The 27,603-nt window shown below is 45.9% G+C and overlaps 2 non-coding genes and 1 pseudogene across 3 annotated transcripts; 1 reads left to right on the top strand and 2 right to left on the bottom strand.

Moving 5' to 3' along the window:
• Positions 1-346: 346 nt before the first annotated feature.
• Positions 347-420, bottom strand: TRNAN-GUU (transfer RNA asparagine (anticodon GUU)). The gene has a single exon. It is a non-coding gene; the product is annotated as a tRNA-Asn (tRNA).
• Positions 421-14,451: 14,031 nt separating this feature from the next.
• On the top strand, positions 14,452-14,524 carry TRNAV-AAC (transfer RNA valine (anticodon AAC)). Its single transcript has one exon. It is a non-coding gene; the product is annotated as a tRNA-Val (tRNA).
• Positions 14,525-23,738: 9,214 nt separating this feature from the next.
• Positions 23,739-26,464, bottom strand: LOC145507735 (WW domain-binding protein 11 pseudogene; annotated as a pseudogene). The gene is made up of 2 exons (XR_014055059.1): positions 26,302-26,464; positions 23,739-26,268 (listed from the first exon to the last, which is right to left on the bottom strand). The product of XR_014055059.1 is annotated as a WW domain-binding protein 11 pseudogene (transcript).
• Positions 26,465-27,603: the final 1,139 nt, after the last annotated feature.

Genomic DNA, 27,603 nt, shown 5'->3' with positions numbered 1-27,603 from the left:
GCTGCGCACCCAAGAGCAGAGGTTGCCCTCCCCGACTCCCCAGCTCCCGGAAGCCACAGGAGGCGGGGGTGGGGTGGGGGTGGGTCGGAAGCCCAGGAGACCTTGCAGCCCAGCTGTGTGGACGCCACCCCTCCCGGGCTGCGGACCTCAGTGGCCCTTTTCACGGCGCCGGCCGTCAGCGCTCTGGGCTCTCAGTAATGACCCACGCTTTCAATCCATTCAGAGCCACCCCCCGCTCCCCGCTGCTCTTTTGCACCTGACTCCTGTGCTCTTTCTCTGCAGCACTTCTCCGGTGTCCTCTTGGCAAAAGGGAGTCTCTTGGGTGTTCTCTAAAATCTCATCCTGCCGTCCCTGGGTGGGCTTGAACCACCAACCTTTCGGTTAACAGCCGAACGCGCTAACCGATTGCGCCACAGAGACAATGACACCATTTCTTGCTTGCCTCTGCTTGGAGTAGACACTTCCCTGGTGATTCAGAAGGTAAAGCGTCTGCCTGCAATGCTGGGGTTTGATCCTGGGTCAGGACATGACTGAGCGACTTTACTTACTTACTTACTCATTCACAGGGTAAGACCTTTACCCTCAGGGAAAGGGTGCCATGTCCTTGCCCCCTATCTGCCACAGATGCCAGCGCCCTCAGAGATACCGGGGTCCAGGGCTCGAACTCTCCGGGCCTGAGCCAAATGAGATCCAAGAACAGCTGAACACCTGTTGGGCTCCCATGATGGCTCTTCCTGTATCCTCGCCTACACGCAATGAATGAGAGTTTGCCCACCCTGGCAAAGGCCTCTGGGGCCAAGGTTGTGCTTAGGTTTCCTATGTCCACCAGGTAATTTCCACCAGTGCAGAGATCTGGTGATGGTCACCCTGTGTCTGCACCCCTGGGACAGGGTTTGGCACTCACCGGGACACTCTAACACTTGGACAGCTACATTGTGGTCTTTAGCACTTTGTCCCATGAAGACCCCTGAGGACATATGGAAAAGTTTTCGAAGTGAACATTTCTTTTTAAAAAGCCTTTATTCCAGCTATTTGATTTACCAGCATCCTGTGGGGTGGGCCATGGAAAAGCTTATTGGACACCACCTATCGATGGAATTTGGATAGCCCAGCTGGGTAGACTGCATTCTGTGGGGTCCACCTGGGAATAGGAAGGGGTGGGAACTGAAAACCACGTGCGTAAGGTGGGTTTCGGAGGAGGGCATGGAGACCTCCCAGGAGGCTTGGGAGAGACGAGCGTTGTCTCAGTCCCCATAACAGAGTGAGGAAGGAAGCAAAGAGCTCTCCCCAAAAGGAAAGCAGAAGGCAAGGGAGGTGGAGAAGTGGGGGAGATGAGAGGGGAAGGGGAGGGAGGGGAGAATCAAAGAATTTGTGCTTCCACCCATCCCTCCTCCCTCTCTTACCCTCTCTCTCCTACTTGCTCTTCCTCCCATCTCTACAACTGAGAAATCCTGACACAACCACATCTGAGAAGAAAGACTCAACTAATCTGTGTTCAGAAGCATAAACTCTTAGTTGTAGGAATGGTTCTGCCCATGTGTGGTCTTAGACAAATAAAGAAACTTCTTGTACTTCTCTTCTTTCTTCTGCAAAGTGAAAGCAATAAGACCATTCTTCATTCTGTTGTCAGATGTGCCTGGATTTAGAAACTGTTGTATCAATAACGCTATAGGCAGTGAAATAATATTGTTGTCATTATCCTCTGAATCTTTTGAGAACCCCTACCCTTATTTATTTCATGTTAAATTAGCTTGTTGCTTCTAGAAATTTCTGTAAACAGAATCAAGACACTGGCTGCTGTGACTGTTCTTCTTCACCAATTCTCTGATTGCAGGTCTGGAACCAATATATGGGCTGGAGGAAATGGCAAGAACACACAACTCCACCCAACATAATCTGACCTCACCTGATTCCCTCCTTGCCCCTTGTCAGAGCTCGGTTTTCCGGGCATCCTGGCTATTCTGTGATCTCTCAACATATTTTCCATGGATATCTTTTCTTCCTATATCAGCCAGAGACCATTTCTGATCCTTGCATTTAGAAACTTTGACCGACCTTCAGGTTCTCCTGGAAGAGCTCTTTGTGTTGTTTGTTACCACCCAACTTCTTCATTATCCAAAAAAGGTTCATCTTCTCACCCCGGAGCTATGAACTTCCTCCTCATACAAGAACTTCCCCTTTGCCTCCTTCTTCCTTGAGTCAACCTCTTTCCAGTCTCTGGGAACAAAATAAGCCTCCAGGCAACACTGGGCTTCTTTCTGACTCTGTTTTTTGGCCATCAAAAACAGATGCTACTTTTTTCTGTTCTGTGTATTGGATAAAGGAAGAAATGACATTGGGTAAAAATGAAGAAGGAAAAACTATTACTCTGAGCCATGATGTGGATTTATACCTATTATTCATGTAAATACTTAGTGTAATGGTATTTTGTGTACATAATACACTGTAAGACAACTTAGATACAGACCTTCTATGATCCAACAATCAGTGCCCTTGGGTATCCTGATTTTGTATGCTTTCTGAAAAATTGTGAAGTTTCTGGGTCTTGATATGTTAATTGGAATGAAATTGACTTGACCAATCTGACAAAAAATGTGTGACTGCCTAAATGTCAGAGCCCTGCCTTGAGGCCCCTCTGACATGTAGTTGGTTTGAGTCACCCCAGGTGAGTTTGGCCTGATTTGTCTGAGTGTTTTGTTCATTTTCACTTATCTTGTAAATCTAACAAATACACACTTGTAAAAAAAAAAAAAGACTACCCCCCTCATCAGAAGTGTGAAGAAGAATAGAATCCTCCAGCTTCACTCTCACTGGACTGCTGACACCCTTTATATATTACACATAAGAGATGGTGGTGGCTTTGGAGGTAATCCATGCTATGTGACCAAGGGAAACCCCACCTCCTGACAACCATCTGCCCTCTCTGGGCTATGGTGAAAGGGTGAAAGCAAAGGAAAGGAAAATAACACTCTTATTTGGAGAGGTTTTACCTCAGGATGGGACACTGGCAAACGGAGGCAGAATACGTGGTTGATGATGCAGACTTCAGGGGCTCTTCCATGGGCCGAAACCCGAAGTGAATTTTACCTCATTTTCGGAGGTGCAAGTGAAGTGAGACAAGTCAGTCAAAGGAGAGGAGCAGAAAGAATGCAAAGGGGATGAGCACCTACACTAGTCAACAGTGTATAAGTCAGGTCGGGTCCCTAGAAGAACTGCCTTGAGATTACCAGCCAGACATATGGAGCCTAAAGAAGCCCTTATCCATTTCTGGTGACAAAGAGCAGGTATCTTTCAAAAGGGTTCCATGGTGTAACAATGAGCACTCTGAACTCTGAATGCAGAGATCCAAAAACTGGGTGGGACCTTTCTGGTTAGTTAGAACTAGGACACTTTTTACTCCCCTAATAGGACCTGCCTTCCAGCTCCCATGTCTCCCAGCAGCATGGTTCACACGGACCTGGTGCACAAGTGTGGGATTGACCCAGGGCATCCTCACTGGACCCAGGCGGCTCTGCCCATCCCTGACCATCGGAGGCCCGCCCCCTGCCCTGCCCTCTATCCCCCGCCCAGGGGAGCAGCGACCCAGCCAGTGCCGCCCCCTCGTCAGGTCACCCGGGGTCTTGGGGGCAAAAGGGAGAGGCTGTGCCCCCCAATTCCTGCCCTGCGAGGGGGCTTCCCACCGCATGCCTTGTAGTCGCTGATCAGTCAGGATGGCAGCTTTCTGGTACAGGGTTCCAGACCTGACTGGGAAGAACTGTGTTTTATTCAGGTTCTCTATTATTCAGAATATTAATTGACCCTATCCCAGTTTATTATGATTTTATTCAGGTTTTCTCGCTCCTAAGTCTCTGCTGGGCATGCAAAGCCACTGTTCTGCCAATATTTGAACCTTGACTCTTGGAAATCTTTTCCATTGGTCCCAGCTCAGCCTGAAAGAGGAGTGTGGGTCGCAGATTTCAGCATCTGAGAAGACCCCAGGCCCCTGACCCATGGCCGCTGGGCCAGGCTGCTCTGGGGCCAAAGGGGAAAGGAGCCACTGGGAGTCCGGAGCTGGACCGGGTCCTTCATCCTGCAGGGACTCTGCTCCACCGAGAAGACTTCCCACGACGGTGAGTGGAGCAAAACAATTATCTCCTCTACAGCTTGGGAGAAAAATATGGATGAGGCCTGAGATGGACTTGAATAGCTAATTAAAGTGTTCCCTTCTGGGTGCTAAGGAGCACTTCTCAGATTCTTATATTTTGGAAGCTTCAGTGGTTAAAGAAGGACTCAGTGACAGAGTTGTCTTTGTTAAGTTGCTCAGTCATGTCCAACTCTTTGCGGCCCCATGGATTGTAGCACACCAGGCTTCCCTGTCCATCACCGTCTCCCGGAGCTTGCTCAGACTCATGGCCATTGAATTGGTGATGCCATCCAACCATCTCATCCTCTGTCATCCCCTTCTCCTGCCTTCAATCTTTCCCAGCATCAGGGTCTTTTCCAAGGAGTCAGTTCTTCCCATCAGGTGGCTAAAGTATTGGAGCTTCAGTCTCAGCATCAGTCCTTCCAACGAATATTCAGGGCTGATTTCCTTTAGGATTGACTGGTTTGATCACCTTGCTGTCCAGGGGACTCTCAAGAGCCTTCTCCAACACCACAGTTCAAAAGCATCAATTCTTTGGTGCTCAGCCTTCTTTATGGTCCAACTCTCACATCCATACATGACTACCTGAAAAAACATAGCTTTGACTAGATGGACATTTGTTGGCAAAGTAACATCTCTGCTTTTACATATGCAGTCTAGGTGTGTCATAGCTTTTCTTCCAAGGAGCAAAAGTCTTTTGATTTGATGACTGCAGTCACCATATGCAAGTCACACATTTTTTAAATTTAAAAATGTTAATTGCATATAAAGAAGAAATAACTTGTCATCCATAGTCCCACCTCCTTGAATGAACTACTGTTAACATCTTTACATATATTCCTTCAAATCTATTTTTAAATTTCCAAGTTTTAGCAAAAAGTGCGTGGGTTCATGCTAGGTCATCTCAGTCCTGACACTTTTGGACCCTATGGACTGTAGTCCACTAGGCTCCTCTGTCCTTGGGATTCTCCAGGCAAGAATATTGGAGTGAAATATTCCAGGGGATCTTGTTGCCTCAGGGATCGATCCCAGATTTCTAGTGTCTTTTGCATTGGCAGGTGTGTTCTTTACCATTAGCATTACCTGGGAAGCCCCTAAAGTGTATATGTTTATTCTATAAAATTCAAATGATGCAGAAAATACAAATATGTAAAATTTTGAAACATCTTAAATTGAAAAGTAACTTCTGTTAATGTAGGTAAATGTTGATGGAGTCATTTAGGCATATCAACAGAGAGAAGAAAATATACAAATAAACTTTTATATTTGAGCTCTTCTAGGTTCTATTCCTATTTTAAAGTACTCCCATTTAACAGTGCATAAATTTAATGGAAAAACACAAAAGTAAAGAAACTGTTGAACTTTCAACTTGTTTACCTTAAGAGAGATACATTTCTAAAAGAACTCTAATGCTAATAACAGTAACAACAATGATTATAATTTAATCAAGCAATTAAAATTTGGAATAATTTTTCTTATTACTTTTTGCTGGGAGCCAGCTCACGAGATCCCACCCATGACAGGGTCATGAGGAGGAGACCTGACAGCAAGGCAATTCGGGCCTCAGGGATTGTCGGAAAGCTGCCTCGGCGCTCACCTTAAAGATGATATCTATCTTTTTGATGTTTGTTATAATAAACCTCTCCCTAATTTCTGTGATTCAGACAGAAGGCCTTCCCTGATCTTTTCCCAAACAGATCAATTTAAAACTTTATCGACCGGGCCCCCGAACGGTGGCATCCTATAAGATTATCCAGGATATAGAGTATTTTAATCTAAACTCCTCTTGCTAGCATATTAGTTTGTTTGATAAATGTGCCTGTGCCTTTGGAGCCAATGTGCATGACTGCTCCTTAGCAATAAACAGCATTGAGAGCCTGAACACACAAAAATCCCAATGGGCACAGAACCCTTCGTGGGGGAGAAGGCATGTTGGAAAACATAAGAAATAATATTTTATGAAAGTGTTATTTAGTCTATATTTACTTGCTATGTTTTTGCTCTTAACGTGTTTAGCCTGTATAATAGAAGTATAATAGTTAAAAACTTATAAAAGTAAAGGTTTAGCCTTAATATAAAAATAATAAGACAATTGTTAATCTAGCTGGTGATTTTTGCTAAGAACTGACTTTTGTGCTACATTGCTTCAGCTTGCTGTACCATGACTTTATGGGACCACATTCTTTTCTGTTAGGCTCAAGACGTAAGATAGATTACAGAAAACAGGTTTTACTTTGAAACTTTGAGTTGATGAATTCTTTCTTTGTCATAATCTACTGTGCCTGTATTCTTTAAAAAATGTAGCTCTGGTACGTTCTGTGCCTGATACAAGAATACGTTTAGAAAGTGTTCTGGATGATCAACACTTATCAGTAAAGAGTCACAAGATGTTAACAGGCCTCCAGGCCAGAAGATGATGTAAACAACATAAAACTTTTTAAAAATATACAAATGGTATCCTGGTTTCGATAAGGGTCAAAAACTGCTGACCCGTTGAGCTGATTTGGCATGACTCTACATTTTACATTTTCCTCTATGTACAACTAAAGATATAAAAGCTGCCTTGGAAAAAATAAAGCTAGGAGACGCTGAGACTCACTGTGTCTTCTCTTCCTTTCACCGATGCCGTCCATCCAGAGAGAACCCCTGGAGCAGCTGGAGCAGGACTCCAGCAACTTTTTAAAAATATAATTTCTTAAGATATAATTTTAAAATAATGCAATGTATCCATTTCAAGTTTGATGACTTTTGACAAGTGAGTGTACCCATGGAACCACTACCCTGTACAAGAACATCTCCAGTATTCCAAAATATCCTCTTGTGCTCCTTTGCAGTCAATCCCCCTACCACTCCCTGTCCCAGGTACTCAGTGATCTAGCTCTTGTCACTAGGGATTAGTTTGCATTATCTAGTAATTCGCATAAGTGGGTCCACAGAGTATGTATTCTTTTTATCATTCAGAATGATGCTTTAATCCATATTGTTGCCATATATCAGAAATTTGTTTCATTTTATTGAAGAGTATCATTCCTTTGAATGAATATATCACAATTATGTCTATTAACCTCATGATGGACATTTGAATGGTTTTCAATTTGGGAACCATTTCATAATGGTTTTCAATTATGAACAAAGCTACGATAAGCAAGTCCCTTTTGTGGGCATATATTTTATAAATTCCATGTAAAATTTTTTATTCTTTAATATGAATTTATTTTGCAAATGGATGTTACATTCATAAAGAAAAAAATTATTGAAATGTTTAAAAAATTTACTCAAATGTTACAAAAGAATGAACTACCAGCTCATCTTTGATTGTTTCCTACTGGAACATACTTAATATTAGCCACATGCTGTGCCAGCTGTAGTACCTGATTATCTCATTTAATCTACACAATAACTTTATGAAGTACTTATTATTTCTTTCACATGACACTTGCAAAATTGACCTAGCAAACTGGAGTTGATCCAAGGTAAAACATAAGGTAAGTGGTGGTATCAGGACTAAAAGGAGCAACCCCCTCCCAATGTTGGGCTCATTGCATTTGGGCTAAATGTTCTCTGCCCTTCCTGCTTTCCTGTCTACCTTTGCCCCCTGATCTGTGTGATTGAGACTGACCCTGGCAACCAGCATTTCCAGGTCTTTCTTGCCCACAGAATCCAATAGGTGCAACCAAACAAATGAGATCAAAAGGGAGAGAGGAGGAAAGCGAACGATAAAGGTTACCTGTCATATCAGCAAATAAAGGCTGATCTAGCCACCAGCCACTACCAACCTTAAAAAGTATGTTAAAAAGAAACCTATCTGTTATTTGAGAGGTAAATGGCAACTCACTGCAGTATTCTTGCCTGGAAAACCCCATGAAGAGAGGAGCCTTGTGGGCTACAGTCCGTGGCATCACACAAGAGTTGGATACGACTGAGCATGCATGACTGAACACAGACTATGGGATCTTAGTTCCACAAATCCTGGCCCACAACTGTGAAAGCTCCAAATTCTAACCACTAGACTGCCAAGGAATTCTTGTCACATCTTAAGATGTCAGTTACCTGGGTGTAAACTTTGTTGAAGCACTTCATTATATGTGTACTTGAAATATGCAAGAGACTGGATCGTAAATATTTTCATCACAAAAAAGAAATGAGAATTATGTGATGGGTGCTAGTTAATGCTCTGGTGGGAATCATTTTGCCATATATAACTGTATCCAATCAACAAGCTGTACACCCTAAACTCACACAGTGTTATATGTCAATTATATCTCAATAAAGCTGGAGAAAAGTAGGTTAAAAAAGAAAGAAACTTGTCTGTTACATCTTTGGAACCATCAAAAGCTAAGGGGGACACGTTCCAGTGCTGCAAGTTCAAGCGCTACCCAGCTGGGGAGGAGGAAGGCCTGCTTACTCACTGGCTGCCTGGCCAAGATTGTCGGCTTTGGCTCCAGCTGTTGAGGGGAGCTCCACTGACCTTCACCAGCACCAGGAGGACCAGATCCCTGCAGATGCCCACTTCGTCTTCATGAGGCATTTAGATGAGGAAATCACCGAGGATTTCTTCTTTTCCCCTAATCTATCCCTACCTCTCACTGTGTCTCTTAAAGAATATTGTTGGATGCTGTCTGGATAGGGCTTAAAGGAGATGCTGCCTTTCTCCTACTTGTTTTTTCTTGTCCAGACATTACTGCCCACAAGATCAGAACCAGAGGGGCCAGGAGGGCACCGGCTGCCTGAGAACCAAAAGTTGCCACATGAACCCCGGTGTACCGCTCACCTGCGCCTCGCCAGTGCCGGGCAATTTGAATTTAGGCCCCATCCGGAGCTTCTCCACCAGCTCCCCACGAGGTGTGGGGCTCTAGACTTGGTGACAGGGGCCACTTGTGGTGCCCTGGCCCTGCCCCTGACCCTGGAGGACAGGCCGGAAAGAGGCCAATATTGACCGGCTTGGCCAAGAGAAGTCTCAACCATGGCCCAGCCCATGCACTGGAGGTTAAAAGTCTCAAACCCTCAACTTTTAGCGGAGTTAGATCTCAAATTGAATCCATCTCCACGCCCTTATGAGGAAAGTTGAGGGACGAAATCAGACCAAGAAAAAGATTATGTGCATCAAAATGCACAACTAATCAAAGAAAAACAGGATTTTCTGACAAGTTAGCAGTGTGATATGAAAAACTGGTGTTGAAGAGAAGTGTTTGGTCTGAGCAAACAGAGCATCAGGTAAGATGGGAAAACACCCTTGTCACAGGGGTGGAAGGGGAAACACCCAGAGTTTTACTTGGAGCCCTGGGGCCTCCTTCCCTGGTAGTGTTATACATTGAGGCAATCCATTTTCCTGAGTCCGCGGTGCTTAGTGATATTTGGGAACCCAGGTCTCAGCTGGGGGCCTCCTCATCCCCCTCCTTTTTTTTGAAGACAGAATCCCAAAGGTTTGCACCACTCAACGTTTGCTTTTCAACTATCAAGCTCCCTAAAGCATCTGGGCCTTGCTAATTGAACAAATAACTGACCAGAAGCAATTCACTGACATGCCTGAACTTCAAGCTTGGGAGAAGAGTGGAGGGTGAGGAGAGCAGATTGTATGGCTCCCAAGTGAATTCAAAGCTCCGGTCATTTCTGAGAGCAGAGGCCACTGACTCCCTGCGTGATGAACAGGGCAACCTGGGTGCACGTCCACAGCACCGGAGGAGCAGGGTCTACACTGTTGGGTGACAGCTTCCTCTGGGTTCAAATAAAGATAACCTCTCTCTCCCCACTCCTGTGGCTTCCCGGAGCTGAGGCATCCACCTCTCAGGGGCATAGAAGTGGGACTGGAGACTCTGTGCTAGGTGTGGGATCTGGAAGCCAGACTCTGGGGGCCCAAGGGTCCTGGTTTCGGGAGGAAGGGAGGAGCCCTAGAGCAGGGGCTCTTGGGAGCTGCAGTTTCCTCCTCTGACATATCACTGGTGTTTCCAGGTTCATTCTTCAGTTTGAAAGACTGGTGACCAGGAGAATGAGGGCAGAACCAGAGGTTTACATGGACATAGCCTCAAGCAAAACACAGGCCTTGTTTCTGTAGTGTAGTGGTTATCACGTCCACCTCACATGCAAAAGGTCCCAGCAAGAAACAGAATTTCCCGATTCCTGTGATTTACATTCCCATTCAAGAATTACAAAGCAGGGTGAAAGGTGTGACAGCAGGTGCACTTGCATTTTCCTTGGCCCAAGAAACAGGGGGACAGAAAAAGAAATGCAAAAAGGCAAAATGTTTGCCTGAGGAGGCCTTACCAGTAGCCGAGTAAAGAAGAGAAGCTAAAAGCAAAGGAGAAAAGGAAAGATACACCCATTTGAATGCAGAGTTCCAAAGAATAGCAAGGAGAGATATGAAAGCCTTCTTCAGTGATCAATGCAAAGAAATACAGCAAAACAATAGAATGGGAAACACTAGAGATCTCTTCAAGAAAATTAGAGATACCAAGGGAACATTTCATGCAAAGAAATGGTATGGACCTAATGGAAGCAGAAGATATTAAAAAGAGGTGGCAAGAATACACAGAAGAACCAGGCAAAAAAGATCTTCATGACACAGATAACCACAACGGTGTGATCTCTCACCTAGAGCCAGACATTTTAGAGTTCGACGTCAAGTGGGCCTTGGGAAGCATCACTACAAACAAAGCTAGTGGAGATGATGGAATTCCAGCTGAGCTATTTCAAATCCTAAAAGATGATGCTGTTAAAGTGGTGCACTCAGATGCCAGTGAATTTGGAAAACTCAGCAGTGGCCACGGGACTGGACAAGGTCAGTTTTCTTCCAATCCAAAAGAAAGGCAATACCAAAGAATGTTCAAACTACTAAACTATTGCACTTATCTCATATTTAGCAAAGTAATGCTCAAAATCCTCCAAGTTATGTCAACAGTATGTGAACCAAGAACATCCAGATGTTCAAGCTGGATTCAGAAAAGGCAGAGGAACCAGAGATTAAATTGCCAACATCATTTGGATCATAGAAAAAGGAAGAGAATTCCTGAAAAACATCTACTTCTGCTTTATTGACGATGTCAAAGCCTTTGACTGTGTGGATCACAACAAACTGTGGAAAATTCTTCAAGAGATGGGAATACCACACCACCTGACCTGCCTCCTGAGAAATCTGTATGCAGGTCAAGAAGCAACAGTTAGAACATGACATGAAACAATGGACTGGTTCCAAATTGGAAAATGAGTATGTCAAGGCTGTGTATTGTAACCCTGCTTATTTAGCTTTTATGCAAAGTACATCTTGTGAAATGTCAGGCTAGATAAAGCACAGGCTGGAATCAAGATTTCTGGAAGAAATATCAATAACTTCATATATGCAGATGACACCATCTTTATGGCAGAAAGCGAAGAGGAAGTTAAGAGCTTCTAGATGAAAGTGAAAGAGGAGAGTGGAGAAGCTGGCTTAATACTCAACATTCAAAAAACTAAGATCATGGCATCTGGTCCCATCACTTCATGGTGAAGAGATGGGGAAACAATGGAAACAGTGATAGACTTTATTTTCTTGGGCTCCAAAATTACTGCAGATGGTGACTGCAGCCATGAAATTAAAAGATGCTTGCTCCTTGGAAGAAAAGCTATGACCAACCTAGATAGCATATTAAAAAGCAGAGATGTTACTTTGCCAACAAAGGTCCATCTAACCAAAGCTATGCTTTTTCCAGTAGTAATGTATGGATTGTGAGAGTTGGACTATAAAGAAAACTGAGCTCCAAAGAATTGATGCTTTTAACTGTGGTGTTGGAGAAGACTCTTGAGATTCCCTTGGACATCCAGGAGATCAAAGCAGTCAAACATAGAGGAAATCAGTCCTGAATATTCATTGGAAGAACTGATGCTGAAGTTGAAGCTCCAATACTTTGGCCACCTGATGTGAAGAGCTGATTCTCTGGAAAAGACCCTGATGCTGAGAAAGCTTGAGAGCAGAAGGATAAGGGGGCGACAGATGAAGAGATGTTTTGATGGCATTACTGATTCCATGGACATGAGTTTGAGCAAACTCAGGAATTGGTGATGGACAGGGAAGCCTGGGGAGCTGCAGTCCATGGGGTTGCAAAGATTCTGACAGGACTGAGCAACTGAACTGAAGAAACTTGGGAGGAGTTCCTTACCACCTGAAAGCCCAATGGGTCCTACAACCAGCCCTCCTCCTCTCTCTGCTCTGAGTCACCTTGCAGAACAAGCCACAGTCTGCATCCAAGGAGGGCACAGGACAAGGCTGACTGCAGGATACTTTTATCTCCTGATATCCCCTCAACTTTTCATCTGGGCCCTACATCTTCTCTACCGGTGACACCTATTATCTCTCTGAAAACCAAGAAGTTCATCCCTTGTGAAGAAACTTAGCTTTCCATCACCCTGGCCTACTTGCGGGACAAACCGATTTGAGTCAGAGAACAAAAGGGAACGAATTCAACTCTACACCAGGGCTCGAGCCAAAGACCCAAAGGTCTTAGAGGGTCAGGCTCTGCAAATTCAGCTGGTCGCGGAGGAAAAGCAGTTGGTCCTCCTGCCATTATCAGAGGAGGCCCCGGAGTCAGGACAGAGCTCAGGGAGTAGACTGACACGCTCATCACTGGCTGAGAACCAAGTGGCCCCTGCTTCACAAGGAAATAGGTTCTGGAAGAGAGCTTGACCTCTCACCAGCCTTGTTTTGCAGGTCTTCCCCTACGACCTGCGGCGCTTACCTTGACCGGTCTTGGATGAGGCTGAACCTCTGATGGAGACGTGAGGCAGCCGGTGTTGTGCTTTGTCTTGGGCTGCGTCTCTCTTTGGGCAAGTCTTCGGGGGCAGGGGATGGATCTCTCCCTTCAGAGCGCTCCAATCGCCGGCTCTGGATCCCCGCCCCTTCCTTTGGTGCTGCAGGTCGCTGGGTAACTGTGGTCCCTCGGGCGCCCGCTGTGCATCCACCCTGACGGGGAGAGGACCACTGCACCCTCGTCCCGTCCAAGTGGGACGGCAGCATGCCGGAAGCGACAGAAAGACGACGAACCCGCTCCTCTGGCTGGACGTGGGAGGTGAAAACTAGGACCTGCAGGGGAGGAAAGCAAGGGGAAATCTCATGAAACGCCCTGATCTAAAGCTATTTTCAAGTCCGCCTCGTTGGGGACACAGGCCTCCAGACTGCACTCGGAGTCCACGCGGAACCAGCCGGAGCCCCGCGGCCCCGGGGCCGGTGCTCAATCTGGGTGCGCGTTCCTAGGGTTTGAGCCCCTGAACCTCAGACGGGAAGGAAACGCAGTGACTGCCGCACTAAGAAAAGGAGAAAAGCCCCTACTGGAGAAAACAGCACATGCATGTCTGAACTTGAGAAGCTTTACTTCTAAAGGACACCAGAGAAAGACAGACAGACAACATTGCATTAAAGTCTTTCAGCGAAAAGAAACTCTGCCTGCTGTGAGGTGAACAGGAAAACCCTTCAAGACACTTGCTTTCTGAGAAAACCGCTTTTACCTCTCTGTTAAAATTCACTCTCCATGAAATGTTGAACTGGAAAATTATAAAAGGCAAACAAAAGACGTTTAAGACATTGTAAAATGTAAAACAAAGCTGTCCTTCAAGAAGAACCTCAAGTTTGATGAGGAAGGGATGAAGACGGTCAGATCTGCGTGGACCGCGCCTGGCTCCTCCGCGGCTTTATGCGGGGCCTGGTAGGCAAACGAATTCAACAAACGATCTGAGCCTCAGCCTTTGCTGCGCTTCCTGCTAAACGTGAAAATGTGATGCAAGTCTTAGACTTAAACCAGAGGACTAGAATCAGCCACAGAGGCAGGAACCTGAGGAACCCCTCTCCCCACCCCCGCCCAGTGTCAGACGGCGCCGTAGAAGAGGTGCTGTGAAAGGGCTGTGAGAGAGCGCACGGGTCAGGCGCATCGGAGCAGAGGGGAGGGCAGGTCAAAGGAGAGGGCGTGTCATTCGTTTCACCAGTGGAATTTAAAGCATCGAGCTCGCTGCCCGCTGGCGCCATGAAAGGGACTCTAAAGCGCGCATTTGCAGCCTGGAAAGGCTGCGTACGCCTTGCAGGAGGTCAGACCGCCTGGGTGATACTCACCTAACTCCCCTGGCTGCTGGGGCTCCTGAGAACTGAGGACTCAGCGGGGGCGACCTCTGTGCTTGGGCGTAAAGCTGGCACACAGGGACCTCGCTCCTGAAGAGGCGTGGAGCCCTAAATCAGGCCCTTTCAGGAACTGCAGATCCTTACTTGACGGATTGCCTGTGTTTCTAGAGTCCTCTTCCTTTGAAAATTTGAAGGTTAGGTGTGTTCAAACATGCATTTCCTGGACATATCTCTAGGCATTGTTGACGGTGTGGTTTCCGTAGTGTAGTGGTTATCACGTTCGCCTAACACGCGAAAGGTCCCCGGTTCGAAACCGGGCGGAAACAACTCCTCTTTACCGCAAACTTTTAGATTCATATTTTAAACACGTAATGGAGGCCTGCCGCGTGGATTGAGGCTTGGAACTTCAGCTTCATCATCAGTCCTTCCAGTGAGTATTCAGGGTTGATTTCCTTTAGGACTGACTGGTTTGATCTCTCCTTGACCTGCGTACAGGTTTTTCAGGAGGCAGGTAACATGGCCTGGTATTTCCATCTCTTGAAGAATTTCCCATATTTTGTTGTGATCCAGACAAAGGCTTTAGCGGAGTCAATGAAACAGAAATAGATGTCTTTCTGGAATTCTCTTGCTTTTTCTATGATCCAGTGAATGAAAAACGGAGGAAAAGGACAGAACAAAATTTCTCAGGAAAATACATGGAAAAAGTTAAATAGACAGTACTACAAACAATGGAGGAAATTTCACTGGTAAAAGGAGTTTACCAGATGGTGATGATGCGCCTACTCTTTCATGAATTCTAGGATTCCCAGTCAACCTGTTTTCCTGCAGAGATCCTCTCTGAGGATCAGGGACTATCTGGTCGTAAGTCCTGTGTGTGTGTACAAGACACAGTGGAGTAGGGTAGTAGTGGAGCTTGGGAGAGGATGCACAGAGTAGAAACAATCGTACATCATTTATGTTCTAAGAGTGAGACAAGTCCCTGGGTGGGCTCGAACCAACAGCCTTTTCGGTTAACAGGCGAGCGCGCTAACCGATTGTGCCACAGAGATGTGAGGAAAGTTTCTTCTTCCCTCCCACCGAAAGCAAGCATAGTTAGGGACCTAGGCAGAGCCACCTGTGTTTTGCAGCACGCAGTTTCCGCCTAACAGCGTTTCCGCAGCACAGCGTTTCTCCAGAAAACAGGTGAGATGGAGTCCACTCAGCCTGTTCGTTCCCGTCGGGAAGACGAGATGTTCCTAGGGCAGAAAGTCACCTGAGCGCTCCCGCCGCATATTGCTCCAAGTCTGCCCAAGAGACGCCCCAAGCTTGAGCCGAGGGGCCCCCGAAGGAAGCTGTTGGCTACTGGGGTTTGCTCTCCCTTCATCCGACCATTTATGCTTCTGGGCAGCGGTTTAGTGCATGTGGTCCGTGTGGCTGCAGCTGGAAAGAGATCAGTTTGTCGTGATCCACACAGTTAAAGGCTTTACATGTCTTTGAACTTCGGGAAAACAAAGGTGTGAGGCCGGCGAAAACATCCGAGGAAGGACAAGAGCAGGAGAGAACAGAGAATGAGCCAGAAGAGAGAAAGGGACTGGAAGGGAGAGTAGCGGGCTGGTACCGCAGGGGAGCCGTCGCTGGGTTGGGGCATCGCAGCGCCTCACTCTGGAGCCGGCCCACATTTTACTGAGGTGTCCGGGAATCCAGTTAACTCTAAATTGCAAAGCTGCTGGCCTGGCATTCGTTCTGGCATTTTCCTTTGCCTGTTCCATGAGGAAGGGCGAGGTGGGCTGTGTGGGTTTGCAGGTGAATGAAGACCTGTGGGCTCCCTTGGAGATGACTGGTGGGCTAGGAAACACACAAATTCACTTTCCCCTCTGCAGGCTGGTCTTCAGAGTCTCAGTGGGAAACTGGAAAATCTGAGGGCCAATGTCAATATTTATTTCCAGATAAGGAGATAAATAGCCAAGCAGTCAGTGAAAGTGGTTATGTTGGTGGCGGAGTGGGGGTGGGAACGTGAGAAGGGGTCCGTGGACTACTCTTCGGGGCATGTGTAACTTGGTATCATTCATATGTGTGTGTGTGTGTATACACACATATATACATAGTAAGGTCCATTGGTTATATTTTAACTTTAAATTTTTATGTAGTCATAAATAAATATATATCTTATGTAAAATTCTGGGTCTTGTGTCATGTGTAAGAAGGTTTTCCACTGTAAAACCTTAATTTTTTTTTTATTGGGGAATTTTTGAAGCAAGGAATTGGACTACTGTTCCCCTTTTGATGAGCTGATCAGATGAACGAGTAAACTGGCAGATTCCAGTAGCCCAGGAGGTGACCGCTGGTCAGAAGGGATTCCTTCACTCTCTCTTGAAAGTTCAACTGCCACTGTAAGGTCTCAGTAACTTAAATAAAACCACACCCAGACTTTATGCAGTGTTGTGCCAAAATGCAAGAGCTTACATTCAATGATGCCATGCAAAGTGCCATGTGCCCAGGCATGGTCTACAAGTTTTACATGGGCGTACTCACTTGATTCTTTCAACAGGCTTCTATCATGTCATCATTTCACATATGAGAAATCTGAGACATGGAAGGTTAAGTAACTTGTCTATTCACTCAATCAGTGAGTGGGATCTGAAACTAGCATTTTGAACTGGAAGCCTACCTGGCTCCACATGATATGGTGTTAATCAAATGGTAAAAATGTTTGGCAAGAAATTTAAGCCTGTACATTTCTTTGACAAAACACCAAGGAGGAGTCACGTAACATGAATAAAATTGTCTGCATTATTTTCATGAGCCACTTGCCTCCCAAACACCCTTGTTATTCCAAGAGCTGCTCCCCTTGAATCCCCAACTTAAACACACCTTCTGCAAGAACTAGGTTTTTCCTCTCTTTTGTCCTTTCCTCTCACCTTTCCAATAGCTCTTCCATAGCTCTTCTGTTCTTTCACTTCCAGGTCATTCATTTTTTTAATTAAAAATGTTAAATATATCTAAAGAAGAAAATAAGCAGTCATCCATAGTCCCACCTCCTGGAATGAACTACTGTTATCATCTTTGCATGTTTTCCTTCAAATCTATTTTTAAATTATTCTAAGTTGCAGCAAAAAGTGCCTGGGTTCATTCCAAGTCATTTCAATCCTGTCTGACTCTTTTGGACCCCAATGACTGTAGCCTGCCAGGCTCCTCTGACCATGAGAGGATTCCAGGCAAGAATGTGGAGTGGGTAGTTATGCCCTCCTCCAGGGAATCTTCCTGAACCAGGGATAGACCCCACAACTCTTGTGTCTCTTGCATTGGCAGGTGGGTTCCTTACCATTAGTATCATTTGGGAAGCCCCCAAAGTATATATGTGTATTTTAAAAACTTCAAATGATGCACAAAATGCTGCTGCTGCTGCTGCTGCTAAGTCGCTTCAATCGTGTCTGACTCTGTGCGACCCCATAGATGGCAGCCCACCAGGCTCCCCCGTCCCTGGGATTCTCAAGGCAAGAACACGGGAGTGGGTTGCCATTTCCTTCTCCAATGCATGAAAGTGAAAAGTGAAAGTGAAGTCACTCAGTCGTGTCCGACTCTTAGCGACCCCATGGACTGTCGCCTACCAGGCTCCTCCATCCATGGGATTTTCCAGGCAAGAGTACTGGAGTGGGGTGCCATTGCCTTCTCCGATATCAACAGAGAGAAGAATATATAAATATGCTTTTATATGATTGAGCTCTTATAGGTTCTATTCCTATTTTAAAGTATTTCAATTTAATAGTGCATAAATTTTATGAAAAAACACAAAAATGAAGAAACTGTTGAACTTTCAGACAAATTATTTACCTTAAGATATATATTTCTAAAAGAATCCTCTAATGCTAATAATAATAATGATTATACTTGAATTATTAAAATTTGGAATGATTCTTCTCATTACTTTAAAAAATCAAATTTCTTAAGGATCAATTTTAAAATAATACAATCTATCCATTTAAACTTTGATGATTTTTGACAACTGAACGTAGCCATGGAACCACTACTCTGTTCAAAAACAACTCCAGTATTCCAAAATAACCTTTTGAGCCCCTTTGCAGTCAATCCCCCTACCACTCCCTGTTCCATGTTTTCAATGATCTAGTTCTTTTCACTAGGGATTAGTCTGCCTCATCTAGCAATTTGCATGTGTGCATCCACAGAGTATATATTCTTTTCATCATTCAGGGTGATGTTTTAATCCATATTGTTGCCATGTGTCAGGAATTTCATTCATTTTATTGAAGAGTAGTATTAATTTGAGTGAATATATCACAATTATGTCTATTCACTTCATGATGGACATTTGAGTGGTTTTCAATTTGGGGACTATTATGAACAAAGCTACTATAAGCAAGTCCCTTTTGTGGGCATATGATATATAAATTCCATTTAAAATTTTTTATTCTTTAATATAAATTTATTTTGTGAATGGATGTTACATTCATAAAGACAAAATTTATTGAAATATTTAAAAAATGTATTCAAATGTTACAAAAGACTGAAGTACCAGCTTATCTTTGATTGTTTCCTACTGGAACATATTTAATATTAGGCACATGCTCTATCAGCTGTGTTACTTGATTATCTCATTTAATCTACACAAGTTTTATGAAGTATTTATTATTTCTTTCATATGACACTTTCAAAATTGGCCTAGCAAATTGGAGTTGAACCAAGGTCAAACGGAAAGTAAGTGGTGGCACCAGGACTAATAGGAGGCCCCCCAGATGTTGGGCTCATTACATTTGGGCTAAATGTTCTCTGCCCTTCCTGGTTTCCTGTCTACCTTTGCCCCCTGATCTGTGTGCTTGAGGCTGACCCTGGCAATTAGCATTTCCAGGTCTTTCTTGCCCATGGAATCCAATGGGTTCAGCCAAACAAATGAGATCAGAAGGGAGAGGGGAGGAATGTGAATGATAAAGGTTTCCTGCCATATCAGCAAACAAAGCATGCTGTGCCATCTAGCCACCAGCCACTACCGACTTTAATAAGTGCATGAAGAAGAAACCTATCTGCTGTTGGAGTAGGAAATGGCAACCCACTGCAGTATTCTTGCCTGGAAAATCCCACGAAGAGAGGAGATTGGTGGGCTACAGTCCATGGCATCACAAAAGAGTTGGATATGACTGAGTGTGCATGACTGAACACAGACTGTGGGATCTTAGTTCCACAAGCCCTGGCCCACAGATGTGAAAACACCAAGTTCTAACCACTAGACTGCCAGGGATTTCTTATCACATCTTAAGATGTCCAGTTACCTGGGTGTAAACTTTGTCGAAGCACTTTGTCATATGTGTACTTGAAAGATGCAAGAGACTGGATCGTAAATATTCTCATCACAAAATAGAAATGAGAATTATGACATGGGATGGAGGTGCTAGATAATGCTCTGGTGGGAATCATTTTGTCATATAGAATTGTATCCCATCAACGTGCTGCACACCCTAAACTCACACAGTGCTATGTGTTAATTATATCTCAATGAAGTTGAAGAAAAATTTATAAAAAAAGAAAGAAACCTGTCTCTTGTATCTTTGGAACCCATCAAAAGCCTAGGGGACACGTTCCAGTGCTGCAAGTTCAAGTGCTACCCAGCTGGGGAGGAAGAAGGCCTGCTTACTCACTGGTCGCCTGGCCAAGGTTGTCGGCTTTGCCTCCAGCTGCTGAGGGGAACTCCACCCACCTTCACCAGCGCCAGGACGGCCTGGTCCCTGCCTACACCCACTTCATCCTCCGGAGTGGCTTAGATGGGGAAATCACTGAGGATTTCTTCTTTTCCCCTAATCTATTCCCACTATTTCACTGTGTGTCTTCAAGACCATTGATGGATGCCAAATGTACAGGAGTTAAAGGAGATGCTGCCCTTCTCCTACTGGCCCCTTCTTCCCTGGACGTTTCTGCCCTCAGGTTCAGAACCAGAGCAGCCGGGAGGGCACCGGCTGCCTGACAACCTTTGTCACTGCGTGCATCCAGGTGCACCACGCACCTGCGCCTCACCGGCTCCCGGCAATTTGAATCCACACTGCCGCCCGAGCTTCTCAGGCCGCAAGAGAAGGGTAAAGCAATCCTAATTGACCAGCAGTAATCTCCAGGGCTGGGAGGACCTGTGAGTTTATCAGCTCATCTGATCAGCTCAACAAAAGAGCAATAATGGTCCAACTCCTTGCTTCAAGAATGCCGAACTTGAAACAACAAAAAAAAACCATGGTTTTACAGTGGAAAACACTCCCCTACACATGACACAAGATCCAGAATTTTTAAAGAGTGATACATATGACTACATACAAATTTAAATCCAAAATACAAGCAATGAACTTTTGAAAATATCGTATATGTAATACAATGTTACACATGCCCCCAAATAGTAGTCTCCTGATCCCTTCCCATGTTGCTTTTTTCCAGAGATAACCACCTTCACTGACTGTTTGGCTATATATCTCCCTATCTCTAAGCAAATATTGACGCTCCGATTTTCTGAAGCCGAACGCTGCAGACCGGCCTGCAAAAGTGAAATTGGGGTGTGTGTGGTTCCCTGCCAGCTAGTCATCTCCAAGGTAGCCACCACCTGCAGACCTACATAGCCCACCTCACCACTCCACATGGAACCCGCAAAGGGAACTTTGTCAGAACTAATGCCAGGCCAGCAGCTTTGTGATTTGGGGTGAATCGTGTCCCTGGACACCTCAGTAAAGCATGGGAGCTGCTCCAGAGTGAGGCGCTGTGGTCGCCCCAACCCAGTGACCACCCCGCCATGGTACCCACCTGCTCCTCTCCCTTCCAGTCCCTTTCTCCCTTCTGGCTCATCCTCAGTTCTCTCCTGCTCTTTGCCCTTCCTCGGATGTTTTCGCCGGCCTCACACCTTTCCTTGTAACCGCTGAAAGTTCCAAATTATAAGTATCAGAGAGATTCTTCTCAGCACCGTGAAGGGAGCATTTTAACTAGCTATTCAGGTCCATCACGGGCCTCATCCGTACTTTTCTCCCGAGCAGTAGAGGACACAAGTGTTTCCATCTGCTCACGTCGTGAGAAATCTTGGTGGAGCAGAGTCGCGGCAGGAGGAACAGGACCCAGCCCCCGGCTCCGGACTCCCAGCGGCTCTTCTACCCTTCGGCCCTGGAGCAGCCTGGCCGGGCGGTTGTGGGTCAGGGACCTGGGGTCTCATCAGATGCCCGAATCTGCTACTGTCGCTCCTCTTTTGGGCTGAGCTTGGGACCAAAGGAGGCGATTTCCAGGAGTGAAGGTTTGAATCTTAACCGAACAGAGGCTTTCTGTGTCCAGGGGAGACTTGAGAGCGAGAAACTCTGAATAAAATCATAATAAACTGGGACAGGGTCAATAAAAATCAGAATAATAGAGAACTTGACTAAAACACACTTCTTCCCATTCAGGTCTGGAACCCTCGACCGGAAAGCTGTTGGGATTCCGGCTGATAAGCGACATCGCATCCCCTCCACACCACCATTTACTCACAGGGACAACCTTTCTAATTAAACAGAAAGGTCCTACGAGATGTGAACTCAGATTGCAGGATTCAGAGTCCTCACCATTACACCGTGGAACCTCTTTGGCAGCTACCTTCTCTCCACCACTAGGGAAGGGTATCTGCTTCTTCAGCCTCCACATGTCCCATTCCAACTCCCAAGGCAGTTTTTCTACCGACTGACAAGACTTGAACACAGTTGACCCGCATAGGTGCTCATCCCTCTTGCTTGTTTTCTGCTCCTCTCCTTTGATAGTCTCAGTTCACTCTCACCTCAGAAAATGAGGTAAAATCCACTTTGGGTTTTGTGCCAGCAAAGAGCCCCCTAGATCTCCATCATCAACCACATATTCTGCCTTGGTTATGCAGAGTGTCCCATCTTGAGGTAAAATTTCTACAAATAAGAGTGTTATTTTCCTTTTCCTTGCCTTCACCCTTTTCTCATTGCTCCCAGAGGGCAGCTGGTTGTCCGGGCAGGAGGTGGAATTTCTCGGGTCCCTTAGTTTTCTCATACTACAGATTACACTCTAAAGCGACCACCATCACCTCTTATCTGTAACATGTGAAGTGTGCCAGCAGTGGAGTGAAAATGGAGGCAGGAGAACTCTCCTTTTCTTCATACATTTATGGTATGGGGAGGGGTAAGGTTTCCTCACAACAAGTGTGTATTTGTTAGATTTACAATACAAGTAAAAATAACCATTTACATCAACCACTCAGACAAATCAGCTGTCCTCACCTAAAAGTGAAGTGAACCTCGCTCCGTCTTGTGACCCCATGGACTGTAGCACAACAGGTACCTCTGTCCAAGAGATTTTCTAGGCAAGAATACTGGAGTGGGTGGCCATTGCCTTTCCCAGGGGATCGTCCCAACCCAGGGATTTAACCTGGATCTCTTGCATTGCAGGGAGATTTCTTACCTCTGAGCCACTAGGGAAGACCCAAACTCACCTGAGACGACTTGAAATCAACCACATGTTGTGGAGGACATGAGGCAGGACTCTGATACTTAGGTAGTCACAGACTCTTTGGTCATGTTGGTCAAGTCAGTTTCTCTCCCATTTCTTATCATATCAAATCCAGAAATTGCAGTTTAAAAAAAGGCATAGAAATAGCAAGGTACCCAAAAGCACTGACTGCTGAATCATAGAGGATGCACATCCAAGTTGTCTTACAGAATAGACAGTATTTATGTACCCAAAATACCACCACATTAAATATTTGCATGTATAATAGATATAAATCCTATCATGGCTCAGAGTAATAATCTTTACTTCTTCGTTGTATCCTAAAACTGTTTCTTCCTTAAGCCAGTACACATAACACAAAAAATAGCACCAGTTTTTGCCAGCCAAAAAACAGAGTCAGAAAGATGGATAGCATTGCCTGGAGACATATTTGTTTCCAGAGAATGGACAGAGGTTGACTCAAGGAGGAAGGAGGCAAAGGGGAGGCTCTTGTTATGAGGAGGAAGTTCACAGCTCCAGGCTGAGAAGATGACCCTTCTTTTTGGAAAATGAAGCTGTTGAGTGGTAATGAATAACACAAAGTCAAGGTTTATGAGTTCAAGGACCTGAAATGGACTCTGACTCATGTAGGAGGAAAAGAAATCCATAGCAAACATGTTGAGAGATCACAGAATGGCCAGGAAACCTGGAGAACTGGGCTCTCACAAGGGGCAAGGACAGAATCAGGTGAGGTTAGAACTGGGATGGGTAGAGATGTGTGTTCTTCCCATTTCCTCCAGCTTGCACATCAGTCCTGATCTGCAAGCAGAGAACTGGCAATGAAGGGTGGTCCACTGCATCGAAGCAAACTTCAAGAGCAATCGTGGAGCAAACTGCAAGAGCAATCACAGGAGCCTTTGTCTTGATTCTGTTTACAGAAATTTCTAGAAATAGCAAGTTAATTCAAGATGGAATAAATAAGGGTAGCATTTGTCAAAAGATTCTGAGAATAGTGAGAACAATATTTATGCTTTCACAGCTGATAACATTGTCCATCCAGTAGTTTCTAAACCCAGGCACATCTGACAACAAATGCTTTCATTACTCCCATTTTTTTTTTTCTTGGTGTAGAACATTTATTTATTTATTCCATGGAACACTCAAAGTTTAGATCAGTGGGAATTTTAATCAAAGGATTGTACATTTTCTTCCCACATATATCGCTTTGTATTAGGAAATGACATTGTGATCCATTTCACTACAATATTACAAAATATTTACAAGAAAATATTAAAAATAACTCAAACATGAAAGGCAAGATGGGGGTGAAATAAACTGGTTTTTCCAGAAATCTCTACTCCAGTGCCCACAGCACACAATAAGAGAGCCAAAACAAATAACCAAGTTCCCCTTGATCACAAGTTTCCAAGGAATTGGAGTAGGGGAAGAAATCGGATGAAAATGATGGTATGAAAGGGGATGGATGTTATTAGCAGCACTGCTTCAATAACCAATTTATTTTGCATGAAATACCCTCTCTTTTATATGCAGTAAGTTCTGAACAAGGCTAAACTTTAGGATATTCCTTGAACTGAAATTAAAAATACCCTGACAGTGAAAGCAGCTCTTCCACCTAAGCCTCTTTCTCCATGAACCACTGATGTGAACAGAAGCCTGTTCTGGCATCCAAAGCTGTCACAGCAACCCTTCCATCTCTTTCATGAAAGCCTCATATACATCGTCCTTAGTCTGCACCGACACGGGAACAGATGGGCCAGATTTGGGCGCTGTTTTGGCAAGAGGCACAGCAGAATCATCCTCCGACTTTCTCTGGGGAGCAGCAGCAGCCCCTTTATTCTCTCGACGCACCCGCAGTGCAGTGGGCACGAATCGCGTGATCTCTGCCTTGGGATTAGTGATCTGTGGCTTGGCACTGATGGTTGCCGTGGCTTTCTTCTCGATGGTGGCTGCGCTTGTGTCATCCGCCTTGGGTCGCTGGATCAAGTTGGGGGGAGCACTTAGAACCCCCAGGTTGGGCAAGGGAGCTGGTGGGAAGAGCCCAGGTGGGGCAGGTCCAAGTGGAGGCACCAGAGGTGGGCGCATCATGCCAGGACGGGGTGGAGGGATACCTGGAGGTGCAGGGGGAGGTAGCCGTGGTGGGGGTCCCCGAGGAGGAGGACCAGGAGGCAGACCTGGAGGTGGACCTGGGGGAGGGCCAGGGGGTCGACCTGGTGGTGGGCCTGGAGGTAAAAGTCGGGGTAGAGGCCCTCGGAGTCCTGGCATTCCAGGTGGTCTCAGGAATGGAGGAGCTCCTGGCGGTGGTCCAGGAGGAAGGCCTGTAGGTGGTCCAGGTGGCCGTAAAGGTGGAGCAGGTGGCGGTCCAAGCGGAGGTGGTCCTGGCATGGGGGGTGCTTGTATCTGAGATGGAGGAACAGACTGTAGAGGGGCTTGCTGCTGGGAAGCTGCAGACGTGCCATCAGAGAGAGATTCCTCCTTATGCTGTTTCTGTGATTGCTTTTCTGCTTCGGAATCATCCGACTCTTCATCATCGTCCTCTGAGAATTCCTCGACTTCTCGTCCCTCCTCAGGGATTTCCTGACCTGCCATTCGAAGCATCATGGCTTGGAGAGGAGTCAGCTCCTTCATGTTCTTCTTCTTCTTCTTCCTAGATTTTCCAGGCATATCTGCAAACCGTACACTCAGACCTGATTTTTTTTCTTCATTGTTTTCTCTCTCAGTGTCATCACGATGCACAAATTCATCCCCTTCACTTTCGCCATCTGATCTGTCACTGTCGCTGCCATCAGTACTGTCGTCATGCTTATCCTGGTCCATGTCTTCAGGATAGCCATCATCTTCACTGGTGCTAGAAACATCATCGTCATGACCCCGCTGAGCAAGTTCAGGACTATATAACATATCTTCATCTCGCCTACGAGCGGGAAGATCTAGGGCAAAGCCCACTTTGCGGCCATACATTTGTAAGACTTGAGGAGGAGGTGGGCCTGGGGGAGGACCTGGAGGCTTCCTGCCAGGGGGCAAACGTGGAACGCCATGTCCAAGAAGAGGAAGTATAGAAACTGCCCGAGTTGGAGGTCCATAGGCTGAGGTCTTCTTAAGGATGGAGGGTGGCTGGGCCCCAGGAAGTGGAATGTCCTGGATCAAGATGTTGGAAGGAGCATGCGGCATATCTGGCAGAGGAATACTCTCTACTTCCACATGCTGGGCATTCTTGACAGCATCAAAATATTGGCTAAGTTGAGCCCTCTTCTGTTCATATTCTACTTCTAGCTTTCTCAATTCTTTGTAAATATCTGGATTCTCTTTCTCATAGAGTCGTAGAATACGTTCAAATGTTTCACGTAGCTTTTTACGCTTGTCTTTCAGCACTTTTTCATTTAACTGTGGCTGCTGCACTGGGTTAAACTCCATTTCATCCAGTTTTTCCATGTCCCGGATAATTTGTTTGGGATCCTTCATCTTTAAAACTGCAGCTCGTACCATCATGCGCTGTTTTTTGTTCTTCTTTAATTCTCTTTTCCGAGCTTCTTTTCTGGCTTGGTCTGTAGGGTTCATAAATTTCCCACTTTTGGTGGATGATGTGGATCTCCGCCCCATGTTGTCAAGTTGTTTGATTTACCTGCTTGTTTGAAAAATAAAACCTAAAACTCACGCTTCTGCTGGGCTCCTGGAGCTGTGAGAAGCGGGGAGGGGACGATTCTCGGCCCGTTTGACTTCGTAGGGGCCTTCACCTCTGCCTTTCGGTCAACCACCCAACCACCGCCATCTTGAAACCTCGCGCCCCTCCGCCATCCCTACGTCACTCATCATTACTCCCATTTTAAAGCAGAAAGAAGGGAGGCACAAGAAGTTTTCTTTATTTGTCTAAGGCCTCGTAAGGACAGAACTATTTTTACAACGCAGAATTTGTGCACCGAAGCACAGAGAGCTGGGTCTCTCTTCTCAGAAATGGGTATATCAAGATTTCTCAGCTGTAGGGATGGGAAGAAGACCAAGAAGAGGAGAGAAGGCAAGAGAGAGAGGGGGGAAGAGTAGAAGCACAAATTCTTTCATTTTCTCTTTCCTCCTGTCTCTTTAGGCCTCCTTTATTCTTGCCTGCACCAGCCCTTTCCCTCCTACTCTGCTACTGGACTGAAGCAATGTTCAGCTCTAAGGATTCCTGCCCAAGCCTCCTAGGAGGTCTCAATGCCCTCCTCCCAAACCAGCCTTCCCAGCTTATTTTTCACCCTTTCCCGCTCCCAGGCAGACCTCACAGAACGCAGCCTTCCCAGGCTGGGCTGCGGGAGCTCCACCCAGCTCCCGCTGCTCCGGGGGCCTTTCCCATTGCCCACCCCACTGGGTGCTGCAGAATCAAAAAACTGTGATAAAGGCTTTTAAAAAAGAACTGTTCACTTCAAAAACTGTTCCATTATCAACATTCTTCATGGGACTAAGGGCAAAAAATGACAATGTATTCATCCAAGTCCAAGAGAGTCCCGGTGAGTGCCTGACTCTGTCCCGGGTATGCAGACACAGGGCGACCATCCCTGTGACCAATGTGCTTAGTCGTTAAGTCCTGTCCCACTCTCAGCCAACCCAGGGACTTAGCTCGCAAGGCTCCTCAGTCGATGGGGATTCTCCAGGCAAGAATACTGAAGTGTGTAGCTTGCCCTCCTCCAGGAGATCGTCCCAAACCAGGGATTGCAACCGGGTGTCCTGCATTGCAGGGGGATTCTTACCGTCTGAGCCCCAGGGAAGCCCACTCTGGTGGAAATCGCCTGGTGGACACAGGAAACCTAAGCATAGCCCCGGAGGCCTTTACCAGGGTGGGCAAACTCTCATTCATTGGGTGTAGATGAGGAAGCGGGAAGAGCCATCATGGGAGCCCAACGTGTGTTCAGCTGTCCTTGGATCTATTTCTGTTCAGGCCCGCAGGATTGGAGCCCTGGCTCTGGGTATCTCTGGGGGCGCTGGA

Source organism: Giraffa tippelskirchi, chromosome 5 (assembly GCF_054371585.1).
Source record: "Giraffa tippelskirchi isolate mGirTip1 chromosome 5, T2T-mGirTip1v1.2.pri, whole genome shotgun sequence".
In the NCBI taxonomy this organism is placed as follows: domain Eukaryota; kingdom Metazoa; phylum Chordata; class Mammalia; order Artiodactyla; family Giraffidae; genus Giraffa; species Giraffa tippelskirchi.
The sequence above is the reverse complement of the archived record's forward strand: the minus strand, read 5'-3'. Positions and strand labels throughout refer to the sequence as shown.